Source organism: Mus musculus, chromosome 13, assembly GCF_000001635.26.
Source record: "Mus musculus strain C57BL/6J chromosome 13, GRCm38.p6 C57BL/6J".
Taxonomy (NCBI): domain Eukaryota; kingdom Metazoa; phylum Chordata; class Mammalia; order Rodentia; family Muridae; genus Mus; species Mus musculus.
In genome coordinates, this window is record NC_000079.6 from 4,548,681 (window position 1) to 4,565,828 (window position 17,148).

The 17,148-nt window shown below is 35.8% G+C and overlaps 1 long non-coding RNA gene across 1 annotated transcript; it reads right to left on the reverse strand.

The window, feature by feature from the left end:
- Positions 1-6,730: 6,730 nt before the first annotated feature.
- On the reverse strand, positions 6,731-17,101 carry Gm40657. Its single transcript, XR_873105.1, has 3 exons — positions 16,974-17,101; positions 8,849-8,926; positions 6,731-7,070 (listed from the first exon to the last, which is right to left on the reverse strand). It is a non-coding gene; the product is annotated as a predicted gene, 40657 (long non-coding RNA).
- Positions 17,102-17,148: the final 47 nt, after the last annotated feature.

Below are 17,148 nucleotides of genomic sequence, written 5' to 3' on the forward strand. Positions count from 1 at the left end.
TCATAAACTCAACAGAAACTATGAACAATAGCAAAATATTTGTGCTTAAGCCAATTGTTGTAAACATGTACTATTTTCCTGATAAATTAATCACTTCATTTATTAATTAAATCATAGGAAGCAAGATCTAAACCATAAAAAAAGACAAATTCTATGTCTTAAATATATACCAGTTTACAAGAATACACCAAACATTACCTGATGTATATTTTTTCCTCCAGAAAATCTAAATTAACCATTTTGTTAAGTATATATCTTTTTATAAGAAGCATTTAGAAACTAATTTTCTTAAAAGCATTAAGTTTTTGAGCTTATAGGATGGCTCGAGCAAGATTAAATACTCAAAGTTAGGCTTTAGTTTGCATATGTCCTCTTTTGAGGACAGGTAAACTTATTAATGAGTGGCTCAATAAAACAATTAGCAAAAGAATCAAAACATGTCTGAGGAAACATCAAGAACAACGTAGTAAACTTCAATGAGAACTCAGCAGTAAGTAAAACCATGAAGCAACAGAAACACCAATCATGACTCAGGAGCATAGTAAACATGATTCAGCAGAATAGCTAAGCACAATAAGCCTAAAACTCAGCAAATATCAAATCCCATTTCATCAAAAAAGCAAATTATGCCTCTACTACATGAAGGAGGACTCAATAAAATATACTAACAGTTAGTATTTTGATGGGGACTCTGAGTACGAGTTAGTGTTAGTTTAGAGTTTAGAATAATGTTAAGATTAAGTTCAGAATTAGTCCTGGGTTATGGTTAGGCTTAAGGGCAGAGTATATTTTTAGTATTGGAGATTAGGATTTAGGATAAAGGTAAAGGGTTAGGACTAGACGTAGGGTTAGCAGTTAGGATCAGGGTTATGAGTGGTTTAGAGATAATTGTTAGGGATGAGTTTAGAGGCTATTCTTATCAGTTTAGAGTTAGTGTTCCTGTTTAGTGTTTATGATTAAGTTTCAATCTTTAGCACTTATGTAAGAGTGCTGAACATAATTTCAACCATGGAGAAACTAAGACACAGTTACAAGCCAGTTTTTCACCATCCCTGAAAATAATAATGTTATTATTTATAATAGGGTTATTAGTTTTGAAAATTAATGAAGTGAAGATTAGAAATTTGAAAATTGAAAAAAGCTTATTAATTAAAGCAATGGGAAAAGAAGATAAATATAAGAACATTGCTAGCCAAAGACAAAAGTAGAAGAGAATAAATGTTGGATAGCTAATTAAATTAAAGTATTTAGGCTGGGCAGTGGTGGTCCACACCTTTAATCCCAGCACTTGGCTGCTGTGGGAACTGTATGCCTAAAGTACATCTACTTTACACCAGGCATATTTCTTAGTTTGAGGCCAGCCTGGTGTACAGATTGAGTTCCAGGACAGCCAGGGATACACACAAAAACCCTGTCTCAAAACAAACAAACAAACAAACAAAATAATTAAAGTATGTAAACAAAGTCAGACAATGAGAAATTTAAAAAATCCTAAGATATTTAAAACATATTTTTGGATTTACTTTGTTTTATGCATGTTAAAGTTTTGCATTGAAGTAGATGTACTTTAGGCATGCAGTTCCCACAGCAGCCAGAGTAGGGAGTCATGTTTTCCTGAACATGCAAAGCAACAAGAGTTATTAAAAGTTCAAGAGTTACTTATTGAACCAATTGCTCCTGTCCTGACATAAAATATTCCTCAAGTAAAGTAAGTACAGAGCATAGAATGAAAAGTAAGAAAGACAACAATAAAAAAAGTAAAAATGTGCCAGGTTTGAAAAATGGCAGGACTGGGTGAGCTTCTTTCTAGTGATGTTAATATTGAGGACTTCCAATGGAGTGGACAGTTGAGCTAAGGTTAGATTCTCTTGTGATCCATTGTATTCAAACTTATGTCTCTTACATGTGGTGCCTAAAAAATGTAGCAGAGCAACTTAGTAAGTTGTGTTCCAAACTGGTCCATGTGTCAATTTCTGCCTCCAGGTTGCTGCTTTGGATTTCCTCAATGATGGATTCCCCTTCTTCCCCAAGTTGCTGTTGGACTGTGTTTTGTCACTGAAACAGAATCAAATTAGCATAGGTAATGATAAAGCAGATCTATTCTCCAATGCCTGCTTGTTATGTACTAGTCACTATTGGAGCAAACCCCTGCCTTGTATTTAGGGTTCACAAGACCTGGGAGCTTGCAGTGTAGCTTTGGATGAACAGACTGATTGTATCAGTACTGGGAGGCTTATTTTGGGGTCTCCACTCTACCACTGTAAGGATGGGAGAAGCTGAGGATGGAGCTGCAGTCTGTTTTCTATGTTATCTCCACATTACTTCTCTTCCTCCATTATTTTTAACTGTTCTGCCACACCTTAATACACTTCCTTTTTCAGTTCAACATATATTTTGTCCTTTACCACCTAGATATTTCTCATTCACATACTAACATAGATGTAGCATTGAGCCCCTCTTCTTACAATGGAAGCATATTTCTTCCTAAATACTTAAAGGGCAATATAAACAAATTTGTGGAACAGTGGACAATGCCAGAAAACTTGGTGGTTTTAGCTACCAAAGAATAAATGTGCAAAAAAAAAAAAAAAAACCCTTCAGAATAGAGACAGAACTGCAGATGGAATGTGGGAACTCAACCCTTTTGTAATACTGACATTAATTTATCCACAAGAGTAGTACTCTCATATTCTAGCCATGTCTCCCAAGACTCTACACACACCACACTTGCATTTGGGAATAACTAGACCTTGCATGGTTTTTCAGGAATAAAGGATGTTATGTTACTCAAATGATCCAAATGAATGGAACCAACAGAATATTATCTATTTTGAAATGAATTTATTAGATAGGTTTATACAATAAGAACTGGGTAGTCCAACTAACTGGGTGCTGGAAAGGTTAAACCAGTAATTGATCAGTCCACAAAGATCAGAAGTCCCACTCACAGTTTGGCACTGAAGACTGAGGCTTTCTGGAGAGTCCATGTTGGAGGACTGAAGAAAATAGGTTTCACAATCAGTGAAGAAGAACAGCAGCAGCAGCAAAAATAAACAGCATTCACGAGCCAGCACTGAGGGCTTTCAGGAAAGGTAGGCCTTAGGCTTTGTTATAGCTGATCAGCTCATGAAAAATTCCATAAATTCTAGGCACTTCTGGGCCCATCAACTAATTCTTCCTGGAAACGCCCTCATATGCTTGCCCAGAGGTCTATCTCTTTCCTGATTCTAAATTCAATCAGGATCAAAATCAAAAGTAAGCACCACAGATTTACATTACATACTTCAGCATCCTTGTCTGAGTTTCAAACTTTCCATCTCTTTCAAGTGTGGAACACCTCCACTCCATTCCAATAGCTCCAATATCTTATTTCAGTTGAACAACAACTCAAAAATTCCAAAGACCAGAATATTACCCCATCCAAATGGTATGAGAGAAAATTCAAAACAAGAATGATCTCAAGGGTGGTAACTTCAGAGCCTATGATGTTAATTAATAAATGGTATAACTTCATAATGCAATGCAAAGAGATAAAGGGCCTACATGCCTTTCTTTTTTATAGTGAGCATAAATCGTTTTTCAAATATTTTTTTATTTATTCTCTCAATCATTTTATCCCAACTGCAGTTTCTGCTCCCTGTACTCTTCCCAGCTCCCATGCTTCTGACAGTCTGCTGCATCTACCCACTCCATTTCCTTTCGGCAAAAGGCAGGCCTCTCACAGATATTAACCAAACATAGCAATGTGGAAAGCCTTTTGGGGTACCACTTGGCAGGAGTCTGACATTGGTCAAGGACAAGAAAATGGGTGTTAGGCAGGAATCTGACCTTAGAAGTAAGCTCAGGCAGGAATCTGACATTAGGGATTATAATAAGGAAGCAGGTTTCGGCAAGAATCTAACTTTAGGCTGTAATAGGGAAGTAGGGTAAGGCAGGGATTTTAGTCTTAGGATGGAACAGAAGAATAAGGCTTCATGTAAGATTTTGGGCTTGGACAAGGAAGTGGGCTCAAGTATTTTGGTCATTATGACATGCCACTTTAAACTACTATCATGGGAGTAATATCTGGACTTCATTTGCTGCTTTGTTAGTTCCATATTGTACTTTTTGCCCAAAATACTTGCACGTAATTAAAATGGTATAAAAAGTGGATTGAAAAATAAAATTTGCCTTCAGTCTCAGACTTGACTGGGGTCATGCTACAATGTTGTCTAACTGTCTTTTTTCTTTTTAATCCTCACTCCTGCACTGGAGAACCTGTTGACTGACTGAGCATGCTTGGTCATAGCAGCATGCCTTTCTTAATGGAAAAAATGGGCAATAGAAAAGAGAAACTAACTTCACATGTAAGATTTGACAAGACAAAACACACCAAACTGTAATAGCAAAAATGCTTTGTATCCTGAACACATTAACACAACAAGTGTGCCGCCAAATGCTGGAGAGACAAGTTTCTGTTGTTCTTTTGAGGTTACAGTATAATCCATGACTCTTTACCAGGAATAAAGAACCACAGAATATGCATGCACTAGCCTTACAGGGAAGCATAGCCAGGAAGATATGCCTTATAGGTAGAAAAATCAAAGCAGAAGGCAGTGGTCAGGTGACATGCTTCTCAGACAAAAAAAAAAAAAAAGTCTATTCTTGAGAAATGCAATTACAAGCCGCTGTGAAGGTGAACCATCCAGATACTCTAAAGGTAGACAGCTCCTGCTTAGAATTAAATTGTTTTGTTATTTTTATTTTTAATTAAAATAATCCATTCCCATGTATCTTTTTTTGTTTGCCTTCACCATATGCCCACTCTATACTGATAGCTGCTTTTCTTAATATATATATTGTAAATTTTTAAAATATTATATACATAGACAAATATATAAATATAATTTACTGAGTCCATTTTTATTGCTTGAGTATATACGGTTTCAGGGCTGACACTTTGTATTGGAAAACCAATGAGAGAGCTGATCCCTTGGAGAGATTAATTCCCCCTTTCTCAGCAGCTGTGAGTTGTCTGTAGTTCTTTGTCTAGGGAGGACTACTCTGAGATTTTCCTTCTTCCATGTTATCATGTCTATTGATATTGCCAATGTTTAAAATCATGTTTGTGCATCCCTTTCAAAAGGAGGCAGTCAAACATCAGACTTCATGGTATTTTGGCTCTTACATGTATCTGTGTCCTAAGGTCTTATTTTGCAGTAGTGAAAATTCTAAGTAAAAAATCAATCAGACATGTGATACTGCACTGATAAGACATAAAGTAAAGGAGATATTCCTGAATAGAAGTCAGCGTCCTAAAGACTACTGTCTTGGACTTTCAGAAATAACTCAAATAAATCATTTCACACAAGCCATTTTGATTTTTTAATAGTTGTGAGTAAACATTTGTACAGAACAACCACTGATGTCTTTAACTCTTTACAATATAGTATGGATGTTCTGGATATGATTGGCAACTGAAGGCTGTTTCTGTGTGAGTTGGTGAAGAAGAGAATAAGAAAAAGTAGACAATATCTCAAAGGGAAAAGTAGAGAATGGGTACTGAGACCTCATGAAAGGGACCAGCAGTTGAGGGACACCCAATTTTCCTAACCTGCATGACTCTGAAGTTAGTGACCATCTACTATCTTTGAAGATAATGTCATTAAAACTGAACTACTTTGGTGTCCTAAGATCATGAAACAGCTGCATGCCACAGTACTTCAGTTTGATTAAGGAAGAATCTGCTATACATCTGGGATGATCCAGAGAGCCATAGCTGGTAAATTAAAAGGTAGGCATGCCAGGAGACTCATTTCAGGCTGGAAAGTGAATAGGCAAAGATAGATTCCTTCTTGGTGGCTGAGAACACATTTCAGCAACTGACAATAATCTGAGTTTGATAGTTTCACACCTGAGGTGAGAAATGACTCAAATTCTTTAGCTATTTATCTGTTGTTCACATTTATAATGCCCAAAGTCTTTGAAGTTCAGTGTTGAACATAATACTCACATTACAACACTCTAGGAGAGTGACTAAAGTCTTGAAATTAAGAAGCTACATCTTCTAGTTTTTTTTCTTCCAATTTTAACAAGTGTGCTTGTTTCTCACACTTCCAATGCAGGTTGCAAACATCATACAGTTGAAATATTATTTGTCCCATGGTTCATAATCCAGGAGTGTGAAATAAGAGCTCAGAGCAAAAACAAAGAGCTAAGTATGATCTTCAGCAGCCCCTGGTGCACAGAGCAACAGTTCTGAGAGCATTGAGAGATTCTGAATACTTGTTGAATATAGTCACAGCAACAGCATAAGGCCCAGACAAGACAGGATTTCATAAACTCAGCTGCTCGCCACCATGTATGTAAAAGGCAGTTTCCAGTATCTGAGGATGTGTAACGAATCTGCTTCAACTCCCATTCTTCTTTTTCTTTCCCCTCACATCCTTTTATTTTCTTTGAATCATGCATTTAGCAAGATTTTTCTCTATTGTGTGATCTTAAAATGATGCTTTTTATTATTCTTATTTCATATTCCTCTAGTTTGGATTGCTGATATATATTTTTCTTCTGGGATTAATACTACTTCTTCTAATTAGCTTCTTTTTTTTTTTCTACCCACATGTTTCTACCTTCACCAAATATTAATATTTAACTTTCTATTATGGTTTATTTTCTCCCATTTTAACATTTAATTCACCTTTTAATATTTATTTTATCTTGTTTTGAACAATTTTAACTTGGAGGTTGTTGCTTTTTATTTTTCCTTTTTCCCAGTTTTTTATACTTCCTCACTTTGACAATATTCTTCACCTTCTCCTCTCTTCTGTCTTTTTAATTTTCTTAATATTACCTCTCCTCTTTCACCCTGTTCCATTTTCATTATGTCTTTCATTACTATCTCTACAGTCATCTTAAATAAATTTTACTTTTATAGCATGTTCTGTAACAGTCTTGCAATTTCGTATTTGTTATCACTGCTAATGTAGTAATGGGCTATGGATATCTTAACTGTGTTTCTACAGCTCATTTGGCTTGATGTGGTTACGAGTTCAGCAGTTTGTTTCCTCTTCATGAAATTGTTCTGGCATCTGCAAAAAGATACATACAAAACAAAATCATGCCTTGCAACATGCAAATGCAAGAAACAGAAACAACAGAACAACATGACCCTTCTAAAAGCAACTTCTTAGTTATGAAACATCCACATACTGTGATTGGTAAAATGCCAGACAATGATTTAAATGTTCTGGTAATAAAGATTGTGTAGGAGGAGACAAAGAGCAGGTGAATTCAATCTGGGGTTTGGAGAACAAAGGTGGCAATATAGAAAAAAAGCAATTTGCAGATGAATAAAATAATAGCTATGTAGATTATACACATTAGAGATGAACTCTGAGTTACCAGTAAGGCATCAGTATCATAAAGGGAATAAATAAAAGAAGTTCCCTTGGAGTTATTAAAGCAATAACAAGTCCAGATTTGAGTCTCCTATTCCATGTTCTCTTTGTCTTCTATCTGTTGTCTGTTGTATGAGTCTGAATTGGTTCCTGCCTGAAGATTGAGTCTGTCCTTGTGTTTCATGAATTCTGTCTGTGTGTACCTCTGGTGTGACTGTGTATATCTCTTGTGTGTATTTCTGTGTATATCATTATCTCTTCTGCCCCTAAGAGAGGGCTTGACTCTCTTTATTGAGCAGTCCAGAAAACATCACATAGGGAAAAGGACAGCATACATTACAAAAATATTTAACACAGTTATACATAGGATTAAGTCACTGTCTCCAACTGATTCCACTTGACTCAGATGACAAACATCAGAAAGTATCAAGCAATATCTGTATTTGTTGCCTTCAATTTTTAAATAATAGATCTTAGAACATTGCTTTCAACTTACATATTTCCTGCATTCAGGAAATGATCCACCTGTACTATCTAGGTCAAGTACATGGAAGAGAACATAACTAAAGATTACAGCTATGCACTATCTTAGGTTGCAAAATTGATTACATGAGAAACCCAAGGAAGGCCAAATTGATTTTTAATTAATCTCTTAAAACAAGCTAAATAAAAATGCTGAGTACATGGTAATATGGCAGTCTTAAGTCTTTAAGTGACCTCAAGTTATGCTATTAACTTTGGCTGTGAGGTCCAACAAAAATTCCAGTTTCTTAGAATATAGGAAATAGTTTGATAAAATTGCATTGTCACAAATCAATATATATGAAAAAGTCAGAAAAGGTGGAAGAAAAGTCATTAATGGAATAGAGAAAAAAAACTCAACTATGTTGGAAATGATAAAAACCTCAAAAGGTAAAAAATAGCTCATTGAGGCCAGATGTGTGGGTACACACCTTTAATCTCAGCACTTTGGAGGCAAAGACAGGCAGATCTTTAAGTTTAAGATCATCTTGGTCAGCATAGTGGGTTCGAGGGCATCCAGGTATATATAGTAAGACCCTTTATCATTAATTAATTATGATGATGGTGATGATAATGTAATAATAGAGAGGACAGTATCCCTTACAGAATCAATAAAGCATAAGGAAGAATATGAGAACAAACTTAATAAAATATTTTGTAATATATATGAAGTAAAAATAAACATATTCACTGTCTCTTTGATGGAAAAACAAATCATAGAATAAAAGAAAAACGTAAAACAAACAATAATGCATAAAAAGTTTAGTCAAAGAAACTGTGACTGGAAATTCTCCAAATCTATAGAAATAAGTAGACATTTAAACAGATGAATTATTTCAAACACCAAATAGACATGAGAAGAGAAAACTCTGAGTGACATTGTATAAGTCATGATGCCAACAATACAAACAAAGCTCAGCACAAATATGGAAGGAAAACCAACTTACCTATGTTAGCAGAAACATTAGAAGAATATCTGTTCTCTCATCAAAGCCAAGAATACGTGGAAAGATACACTTCAAGCTCTGGAAATAAACAAACAGCCACAAAGCAAGATTACTACTTCCAGCCAAAGCTACCTTTTAATAATGACCAAGAAATAATTTTCTTTTAGAGAAGCCACTCATGTGCACTGAGGTGCTGGTGTACATGATACTTAAATAGACGCCATACATGATTGAGGAAGGAAGCTGATGCTGCAAGTGGTACCTAAGCAGATGGCATACATGAATGAGGAAGCAAGACTGTTTCAACCATACCAGAAGAGGAAAGAATATGTTTTATGAGAGGGGTGACTAAACAAAGAACACTAGGTAGTAATTAACTATATCAAGTGCATTAAGCTAACAAACTCTTGATCTGAACAGAGAGAGAGAGAGAGAGAGAAAGAGAGAGAATAATAAATTTACAATGACTATTAAAATATCAGTAATATAACTAAGTATAAATAGCCTCAACTTACTAATCAATATATACCAACTGACTGGATATGATTTATGTCTCAAGAAACAAAATTCACTTAGATCCTCATAGATTAAAAAACAAAGCATTGAAAAGAAAATCTACAAGTAAACAAAAGTGGTGTAGCTGTACAGATGGCTGGTAATATATACTTCAAACTTTATATAGTCAGGGGAACATATGAAATATGTTATTTTATAATAGTAGAGGGGAAAAATCATCAAGAAGCTTAAGCATGGGAAGATGGTATAGCTCAGTGGGAAAAGATGCTGGAAGCCAAACCTAGAAATCTATACTCTTTCCCTGGAATCCACATGGTATATGGAGAGAACTGACTCCTGCTTTTCTAACCTCTATGTTGAGCCATGGCATATGCCCATGTCCCTACATAAATATAAGCATAAATATGTGCCAATTATTATGATGTTCAATTTCACAAAACAAACATTGACAGATGATATATTAGATAGACCCTGACTGAGTAATGGTTCCCATATATCATGATCATATCTAGATAGGTCATCTAAATGAAAAGTCACCAAAGAAACCTAAGAAGTATTGTACAACACAGATCAAAGAATATTACATATATGTAACAAATATTCCATTCAACAGTTTCAGGATACCTACCTTGGCCTCAACTGGAAACTATTAAAAAATAGATGACATTCAATGCTGCAAATGAAGTATTACCATATACAATATAATAACTCTTGTATCTTAGCAGATTGTAATGAAATCAATCTAAAATTCAATAAAAATAAAGAGTGGAAACTAAAAAAAATACACTGATTCTGAAGAACACACTCTCAAATGACTAAGGACCCTTGAAGGAATTAAATGCTCTTGGAATTAAAGAAAAAGAAAAGCACAGATTATCTGAATATTTTGATATAGTCAAGAAAGTTCTAAGAAAATGGTTTATAGTTATGAGTGTTTATGTTCACTGAGAAGCTATTGTCAAGTGATGGTTGCCTGGAGATGCAGTCATTTTCCTTCAGGGATGCAGGTCCTGAGAGGCTTCCCCCATAGTTAAGGCTATGATTCTCTCATACATGTACAAGTGGGACTAAATGGACTCAATGGATATTAAAAAGTATGATCAAGAGAGAGAGAGGAAGAGAGAAAGGGAGAAGGAGAGGGAGATGGAGAGAGAACATGATGTTTGAAGGGAAAAGGAGAAGTAAGAAAGGAATTTGAAGGGAGAGAATGGGGAAGTAGATTTGTGTAGTGGATTTGGCATAATGCTGCTTGTATTCTAATGTTAATTCGGGTCCTCCAAAACTGTTTGCATGAGAAAGTCTTCTCTTAAGTCACAGAGGGACCCTGCTCCCAGTTAATTCTGATTGTTACATAAAGATGCCAGCAGCCAATAGCTGGAGAGAAGAGAATTAGGCTAGGTTTAGGGTTTCCAGGCTAAAGATCCTAGGCAGAGACCTTAGAAAAGTGTGCAGGAGAGAAGAAGGGATCCACCATGGGTTAGTTGAACCATAAAATGTGGCCATTTGGGCTGACCAGTTGGAGCTAGGAGCAGCCCAGATGAAAAATAGTAATAATGGAGTTGTGGATAGAAACTAGATTCTAACAGCATGGGGGCTACATAGGCAGTTGCCCAGCTGTTGTGCTACTTAAGACATATTACAGCATAAAGCTGTGTATATGTCTTTCCTTTGGAATCTTAGATTATCTAAGGCAGGAAGGATCACCACACTGGGATTAATTAAATTATTTGAACAATAGATTTGATCTGAGCACATGCGTGTATTAAATAAAATATATTAAAATGGACATAAGGAAGCACTGCATATCCCAATTTGAAAAATAAGTATCATAAAATTCTGAAATATATAACCTAAGGTGGCTCTTTAAATCCTTGAAAAAAAAAATAAAAACAAAAGTTATAGTAAGAAATAATAAAATCAAAGGCAGGCATGAATATGAACTAGAGCACAGAATAAGGCAACTCAAACAAAAATTACATTCTTTAAAAAAAAAAAAAAAGCCAAGACTGATAAGGTTTTAGCCACATTCATCACAATAAAAACACAGAAGACCCAAAGTGGTAATTTAATATGAAACCTGGGAGTTTACTCCAGATTCCAGTGAAATAGTGTCATTTGAGGTACTTGAAGTTTTATTATCTGAAACCTGAAAAATCTTTATAATTCCTAGATACAGATGACCTAATATATATATATAGTATTTTTAGATAACCAAAGCAGCCAATCCAATTCATGTTGAGACAGAAATCTTTAAATAAAGAAAAGCAATGTCTAAACACACCCATTACTACTTCTACTAAGCACTTAATACAGAGCTAACATCTATATCCCTGAAACTGTTCCATAAAACAGAAATGGAGGACTAAAAACATTTATTCTGTGACTCTGATATCACCCTGATGCCCTAGACATCAAAATCGACCCAATTGTATTAAGGTCACAGACTCAAACATGGCCTTGTGTGGCATCATGGATTCAGATATCACCATGGTTTCAGGCAGCAGCAGAGGTTAGGGATCTTTGCTTGGACATTGGCTGTAACATTTTCCATGTGTAGCCTCCCCCAACCTTGAGCAGGCTGGCTCAGACCTGCTCTGTCACTGTCAGCTAGCCCACCTAGGGTGGAATCTTCTGACCTAGAAAAAGTCTATTGTCCTGCCACATTTGCAGCTTTCCTCCAAGGCCCCATTACCTGCTGAGAGGCTAAACCTGTTCTCCTGACACTGTCCTGACAAAATAAGATCCTGGCATGGTAGGGGGTGGGATCCCTTCCCCCTAACTTTACCTTGGCTTGTTATTTCTCTCACAGTTTCTCCCATACAGCCCCAGCCTCCCTTTTGGGAACCTAGTTTGTTTAGCTGCCCTCAGCTACAGGTGGCGCCCAATATGCGGCCTGAACACAGAAGGACCAATTGAGGGAAACACTGTCTTGGTGGAGCTCCACAGAAAACAGAAGAAGATGTATCCCTGCACAATAAGCAACATACAGCATTAATGTTAGCACTACAAATGTCATCTTTTGAATGCTGTTGTTTGCAAAGGTGCAAAAAGAATACAGTATTGGCCCAGTGCTGATAACAACTAGGGGTTGACCGTGGAAAACGGGAGTGGAAAATTCTAAAGACGCATTTGTCTGCAGTCAAGAACTGCATCAGGCAAGAGGAGTAGGGCTTAAAATGATAAAATCAAATAAAAAGAGTAAAATACAAAAGGGGGTGGTGAGTGGGAGATGCTAGATATACAAATGACATGAGAAAGAGAGACCAAGAGAGAAGGAAAATGGATTTTGGAGCTCTCCCAGGAACAGAGGGAAATTTGGAGATGTACTGCTTTCTCTTTGGCCCATACAGGAGACATCCATAATTCTGGTTACATCAAGTTCTCTACCCTCTCTGTATTGTCTGTGTTTGGTGCACCAGTCTTTCCATGTGTCAATTCGTGTCTGTTTTTGTTTTGTTGTTGTCTGAACAACTGTTGTTCTATGTTTCATGTTGAATAAAAATAGTTAAAACTTTATCTGCTGACTGAATCTCTTGATTCAGTCTCAGTTTGCACAGTGGAGGCTGATTTAAGTTGCCTCACACCTTAGCCAGGAGTCAAGCACAGCAGGATAGGGCCTGCTGAAATGCTGTTTTTAAAAAGAAGTCTGCAACTTCTTAGTTCTAAGGCAAATAAGCTGATAGTTGTTTTTTCCAAAAAATTCTCTGCAATTGTGATTATTGGGTTCAGCAAATGGCAAAGTGTTTCTTATCTTGAAATTATTGCTAGAAAAAAATTCTTTGATTTGTCTAAATTTATAAGATTCATGTAGTCACTTCATTTGGTTTCTGACTGGTCTTAAAGGTATAAATATGCTGTGCATGTCTTGGTCTTAGAGTATTGGCTTATAAGTTATTGGGTATGATTAAAAAGGTATAACATAGATAACAAGAAAGTTACGTTAAAACTGGTAACTCAGGGTTGGAGTCATTTTAAACAACAGCACGTGGCATGTACGAGCCCAGGAAACAAGGCCTCTAAGGATATTTCTACATTGGGATACTATTTTATGTGATTCTTATCCTAAAAACTAGACTTATAAGAGATAAGAGTTAAAACAATATCTCTTTCATGAAACATTAAAATTTATACTGTCATGCATTCATATGTATGATTTGGCAGCCAAACTTTGTAATGTGAAAGTGATGTTTCTGGTATTGATTTTAAAGAGAATAAATTGTTTAAAATTGGGTTTTGCTTTCCAAAAATTATAGATATATTCTAATATTGCCAAAGAAACTTAAAAATTATGGTTAAAATTGCCAGTGTTCCATTGACTACAGTTTGCAGTTTGATCACAAGTATAAGATTTTCAACTCAACCATATATTTTAATTAGGATGATTACATGAGTAATCATCTTATGAGTGTGCTAATGCAGCTCACTTTGACCATCCAGCTATACAAAACAAACACAGAGTTATCTAGATATATTTGCCTTTGTGCAGAAATTGGACCCTTATGCAATCAGTTTGGGTATAGTTGCTGCCTTGCATGGGGACTACAGTACAAGCAATGCTTTTACAGCACTACGGTTATAAAGAACGTTTTAAGTATAAGTCATCTTAAAAAAAAGACTGTCCAAAAAGTTAGAGGCATAGACAGATAGTCAATTTTTTTCCCATAATTTGTCCTCACTGCAGAAGGGATAATCTTTGGGCCAGGACTCAGGCAGTATGTTTAGATTAAGAAATATTTACATTTGAGTTAGTGAAAAGCTCAGAGGAGCCTGAGCAAGGCTTGTGTGGCTTTTCTTTGTTTTGCAAACCCTGCCTAGGAAGGTTTTTGGGACCTTACCTCTCCTTTCCTCCAGGGAATTATTCTTTTTAAGCTAAAACAACATTAATACAGATCTATCCAGGTGTTGCTCAAAATAAAGTGTAATTTTAAGATTTATGAAAGGTCAACGAGGCTGTAGAACTTATAGAGGCATTACAATCTGGCTTGCCTACTCCATATAGAATTATTATAAATTTGGAAGGTTGTTTTTTCCTTTACATCCTGATAATTGTAAAGGGTTTGCTTCCAGTGAGCTTGTGATCATTAGAAAGTTTTGCCACTAGGTATTGTTGGGAGCCATTAAGGCAACGCTATTGTCCTGATCTCTGAATTGAGCCTCTCCCCCTGAGAAGAAAAGGGGGTCAAAAGCGGGCCAACAACACATGGATTCCGAGAACCACGGGATGTTCCAGCCCTAGGTCAACACCGATGTCCTGACCACACCCTGATACCACCAAGTTCCTGCTTCCCCGTGTAGCTGCCAAAAGAAAGAATTTCTATTGCCCCCCCTCCCATAAGTACTTCTTTTGCTTGTATTGCCCCATCCCTCCGCTGATAAGTATCTGTACTTCCCCATTTCCTTGTGCAATTCTACTGCCCCATCCTTCCTGCTGAAAGGCACTTCCCCTTTTGCTTGTGTATTTAAACCTTGGGCCTGGCTAATACATTTGGGGGTCTTGATACAACTTCAGAACGGTTTCTGTGTCGTTACTCGTACAAGACCCTCGTCTCTCTCTACCCCCCATTTGGTTGTTAGGAGGAGGTCCCCTCGAGATCCTCGAATAACTGGACCTGCTGGACGGGTCAAGGTATGACTAATAGCTGCACATTATGTAAGAAAAAAAATGTTCTTTTGGTCTCTGCTTCAATAGAAGAAGCTAAGACTTTGAATCTTACAGTGTATATTGTTAATTAAATGGAAAGTATTTTATTAGCAAATGCCTCTGAAGGGAAGTTTACTTCAAATCTTTGCTCTTACATAATGAGCTTTAAAGTTTTGGGGAGTAACTGTTGCTCCAGAAAAGATTCAGGGGCAATATTTTTTTAGTTATCCTAGGAAAAAATGTGGTAAAGAAAATTTAAGAAAGAAAAGATGATTTGCTTACTTCAAATTATTTTGAAAAGCTTCCAGGAGATGTTAGTTGGCTAAGACCTCACCTTAAGCTCACCACAGGAAGACTTAAGCCTATGTTGGATGGTATCAAGGGAGATGAAAATTAACTTATGAGAAACAAAAGGCTTTGCAGACAGTAGAGGAAGCTTTTATAATCAATTGTTATAAGTTGTAATCAATGATAATCAAATATTAGCTGCTTTATTTTAGTTATTGTTACTTAATGTGCCCACAGCAATTTTTTGGCAAAAGAGAACATTAATGTAGAATCATCTTTCTTCATCTCCAAGTAAAGTTTTAACATCCTATTATGACACTGTTGTGGTGCTAATAAAGAATTGTAAGATAAAATCGTGAAGATATTTTAGAAAAAAAAAATTGTCTTAAAAACCTGATGTCTGTTCCTTGTTCTAAACAGCAATTAAATTGGTTATTGCAGAATATTGATATTGGGCCTATTGCATAACACATTTTTTAGGTAAAATTGATAATCATTTCCAAAATAAAAGTTGTTAAAGATTGCTTTTATGCATGCTGTTGTATTTTGTGTAAATTTATGCATGCATATATCCCATAAAGAATACATCTACTGTATTTAAAAACAACCCTTCTATGGGAGAGAAGTATATGTGATTGGAGCACATGTTTATTCTTTTGAGTTTCCTCCTGCTTCAGCACAGATAATTGAATTGTGTGCTGTAGCCAGTGTTTTGAAATGTTGAAAAATCAAGCTTTATTTTGTTTACCGAAAGCCTATGTGTATATATATATATATATATATATATATATATATATATGTGTGTGTGTGTGTGTGTGTGTGTGTGTGTGTGTGTGTACACACCAGGGCTTGAAATTGTTCCTTTTTTAGATACTATGATTTCTCAAATTTGCAATTGTTTATGGATATACAACTCAAGAAAAAATACTGTTCCTGTAAAGGAACGTCTTTGGACATTTAAGAACTCATTCTAGATTGCCTGAACAAGACCTCTTAAGACAATGCCATGCTAGATTTATATCCCAGAGAGATTATAAGCCTTACACAAGAGTAATTGGTCATATAATCTCATTCTTTACATCAACAAAATAGTAATGACTTGAGATAATAATTTGGTATTTTTTAGAGAATGTGCATGCCAACTTGTAAAGACTTGTTCTCAGTGTCCTCAGTTTCTACCTGTTCCACATAATGGTGTCAATTCTTGAGGACTTATACTTAATCAATTATTGCAAATGGATACTCATATTTCGATTTCAGAAAAATAAAATATGCACATGTGACTATTGATACCTTTTCAGGCATTCTAGTTGCAACTGCTCTAACAAGAGAGGCAACTAAAAGGGTAATTAGTCATTGCCTATGTTAATTTTTTTTATATGCTTGGTGTTCCAAATGAGATTAAAACAGATATTGGAATTGACTATTACAGTCAAGTATTTGAGATGTTTTGCCAAAAATTTAATGTTACACATGTTACTGGGATTTTCTATATTTCTCAAGGACAAGGTATTGTGGAACTTTAAAACTATATCTTCTTAAAAAACAAAAAAAGGGGGGGAATTATATCCCCATGTACATTATTTAAATCATGCTTTTTATTTTTAAAATTTTAAAATTTTGATGCCAAAGAACTCCTTGCTGAGTGTCTTATAGTATCCTAAATCTAGGCATACTCACGCCTAAGTGAGGTGGAAGGATCCACTTGTTGGCATATGGCAGATCCTGATCAGAAAGAGGACATGTTTGTGTTTTTTTCACAGAATGCTGCAGGAGAATGCCAGCTGCCAGAATGATTCATGTGTCAGGCTGACCTGTGAGCTTGCTGAGTGTTCTGACAATGGTGAGAGAAAAG